The sequence below is a fragment of the Chaetodon auriga genome, chromosome 18 (genome assembly GCF_051107435.1).
Source record: "Chaetodon auriga isolate fChaAug3 chromosome 18, fChaAug3.hap1, whole genome shotgun sequence".
NCBI lineage: Eukaryota > Metazoa > Chordata > Actinopteri > Chaetodontiformes > Chaetodontidae > Chaetodon > Chaetodon auriga.
This window is the reverse complement of record NC_135091.1, coordinates 23,057,647-23,061,357: the sequence shown is the minus strand read 5'-3', so window position 1 is coordinate 23,061,357 and position 3,711 is coordinate 23,057,647. Positions and strand designations below refer to the sequence as shown.

General features: G+C 43.1%; 1 pseudogene; it reads left to right on the top strand.

Moving 5' to 3' along the window:
* Positions 1-257: 257 nt before the first annotated feature.
* Positions 258-3,202, top strand: LOC143336498 (THAP domain-containing protein 6-like; annotated as a pseudogene).
* The last annotated feature ends 509 nt before the right edge of the window (positions 3,203-3,711 follow it).

Sequence of the window (3,711 nt, the reverse complement as noted above, 5' to 3'; positions counted from 1 at the left end):
GGAGCACACCTACAACAAATGTTCCTTTTTCAAGTATTTATCTATACAGCAACCTATGCCCTTTCAACTTCAAATGTGTGGGAATGTGGAAGAGGAGTGCTCAGAGAGGTACTGAGGCTCAGACTGGTTGCCATGGCAACTTGAGGCGGTTGCCATTGATGATAGGGACCCCCCCGTAGACATGCTGGGGCGTAAGAAATGCGGCCGTCATCTTGGACTGGTCATTGTACTTCTAGTTGAGCAGCAGAAAGAACAAGATGCCAGACCACTGTGCAGCATATTCATGTACAAATCTGAGGACCTTCGAAAACAGGGCACGAGGGATTACTTTTCACAAGTAAGTCTGAACATTACTATTGGTTGTATTTTGTGAATCGAATATTACTGTACTGTATTCATGCCCACCAGCGAAATCGTAGCCAGCTAGCTAGGCTATGTTTAGTGCCAGTGTTCACCCGTCTATGAGCTGAGACTTTATAAGTCATAGTCCATAACACTGACTTAGATTACAACTGCCACAAGAATGCTAAAACAAATATTACTGGTATAACATTGACCAGCGAATTTTACACAGGTGGCACAGACTGTATTATTCACATGTAATTCACCCTAACAACAGTAAGCTACCTCTAATGTCTCATACCCACCCCACTTACTTAAACATACAGACAACTGAACATCTGACTGTAGAATAGTTTGCAAACAAGGTTATTCACAATTTAAGCAGTTTTGGTTCATTATCAACAGATATGCATCAAAATAGTTTTGCTGAAGAAAGGTTGTAAGATATTTGAAGGAAGAAAACAAGCCTGACCTCTTTTGTAAGATGTTCTTGTACAGACTCTCCCAAATCTCCCGTTTTCATTTTGAAGGATTCCCAAAGACAAAGATGTGAGGAAGAAGTAGGAAGTGGCTTTGAGGAGGGAAGGATTCACTGCAAGTGATTCCTCAGTGCTTTGCTGTGGACATTTTAAGCAGGGTGATTTTGATAGTACAGGTCAGCTTGTCCGTCTCAGAGATGGTGTTATTCCATCCATCTTCAGCTTCCCAGTTCACCTCCAAAGAGTAGGTGTATCATCATAAGGCTATTAGCTTTCATAAATGTAAATATTCTATTATCAATCACAGGGCAGGGTGAGATACTTACCCCTGTATATTCATTTTCACTTTAGCCGGAAAAGGGCAGGAGTACATCTACCTCCAGAAGAACTGAAGAGAGCCTGTGCGTGGCCTCTCAGGATGATCCAGAAACTGGAACCTCACACCCACAACCTCAGCCTAATGATGTGAGTATTTCTACTGTAAACATCATATCATAATGGTCCTGGACATATTCATATCTCACTTGTTTGCTGCCACTCGTATTAAACACACTGTTACGCCCCAGTCTAGGGGAGCCAAGACGCAACATAAAAGAGTGACAGAAAAACAAACTTTGTCTCCAAATCAACAAATATTCTACGACCAAAACCAGGTTCAATGATAAACAATCAATTTATTGGTATTAACAAAAAGAGACCTGATGTACAGGTAAAAAAGGGCCACAGCCAAAACAAAACAAAATAGTGCTAACTATATACAGTGTTACAGACGACCAACCAAAACCTGAAGAAGATCCAAAACCCACCACCAGAAACCACACTACCAAAACTAACTCTACCACAATACACAACCGAGATCTGGGGACAAAGTTCTTTAGTCCAAAACGCCAGAAACATAGGAGCCACTGCTGTCAAGCCGAGTCCCCCGGCGAATGAGAAATCCCTGGTTTAAGAGAGCTGGATGCTGCAGCAGGGACCAATCGGAGAGCGACACCACTTGGCTTACGGAGGAGGGCAGGACCAGCACAGCTGCTCAAAAAAAAAAGAAGAGCACACACTCACACACAAAAACATGAACCGGACAAAAAGACGCCACAGGACCACACAGGAACAAACACATAGCACAATACGGCCAGGGCCGTAACACACACTCACAAATAAACCCATTCACACGCAATTGAAGACATGTTGAACATGCATTCCTGACACACACACACACACACACACACACACACACACACACACACACACACACACGGTACTTGCAGTGGCTTTGACAGGTGATGACTATAAGAAAGAATGTGAGCCATACACTAGTGGTGTCAACGTGATGTGTGTGAAGTGAAACATCACTCAAACCATGTTCATCCCTCTCTCTAGGATCATGGCTATGCTTTGCCTGCTTCTCCTACCGCTCTTAAGATCAGACTTAACTAAACCCTAGCAAGAGTGGAAAGTCTGGAGCGAGAGAGAAGAACGCCGTGGCCACAGAAAAGAGGGCAAAGACCACAGTAGAGAGTCTTTTGGGGGATTTAAGGGAAAAGAACCTCATTAATGAAGAGCACAAAGAGAGGCTTGAATTCTACTCAGGTAAAACGAAATTAGCACGTTTAAATTCATGTACATGTTATTCTTACACTCTTTATTAAACTTCTTAGTTATTATCTGAAGGGGACATTCATTTTCGCTCATAATTTTCACGTCTTCAGATAGGCTTCATGGCAAAGCAGGGCCATGAGTATACAAAAGAGTACAGGGAGTTTGCGCTCATGCTCCATCTGCATGGTCCAAAGGCAAACAAGTACCTCCGAGAGACTCAACACTTTCCTCTCCCACATCCACATACATTACAAAGGTAGTCTTAATGTTGTCCAATTGAATTTTTGGATATTACTGATGCAAACACATTACATAGCTAGTTCTCATTTTTTTTTTATTTTTTTTTTTTTTTTGCAGGTGGCTGTGTTCGGTGGATGACAAGCCTGGCCTGAATAAGATGATGCTGGATATGCTGGAGAGAAGATGCCAAGAAGATCAGGTTAAATATGGATGTGTTACACTCATGTTGGATGCCATGGCCATCAGAAAACATGTGTAATATAATCCAAACACCCAGTTAATGTCTGGATTTGTGGACATGGGTGATGGAAGCAGTGAGACTGATGTTGCTACTGAGGCTCTTGTGTTCATGGTAGTTGGCCTACAAGGACATTGGAAGGCTCCCATTGCATACTACCTGACTAAGTCTCTGTCTCCAGACACACAAAGGGTCCTTCTCAGTCATGCTTTAGAGGAGCTGCATGCACGGGGCATTCGGGTGGTATGTGCAACTATGGATGGACATGCCTCCAATGTCAGCATGTGCAACCAACTTGAGTGTGAGCTGAAGGGAGACCCACGAGAGCCGCTTCAAACCAGTTTCCCGTATCCGGTGACTGGCGAGAAAGTATTTGTAATGATGGATGCTTGCCACATGCTCAAGTTGGCACGTAATATGTTGCAGGTAAATGATGATCGTTGTAGACCTATTTGTACAAGTTATGACTCTGCTGCTAAAACTTATATCTAAATATTGTTATCTGATCATTTGCAGTTATGGCTGGATGGGATGATCACATTATGCTGTTTGCACTTGTTTGAGCAGTGGCTGATTCTTATTCTGCAGGCATACAGTTCAATTGCAACGACCACTGGACAGATCAATTGGAGGTACATTAATCACCTCAATGATGTGCAAAAAAATGATGGACTGCACGCTGCCAATAAAATTACAGACAAACATGTCTACTTTGAGAACCACAAGATGAGGGTGTCCCTGGCTGCGCAGACACTGAGTCGCTCTGTGTCAGTGGCTCTCCGCACAATGAGGGATCTTGGGTACTCTTAGTTT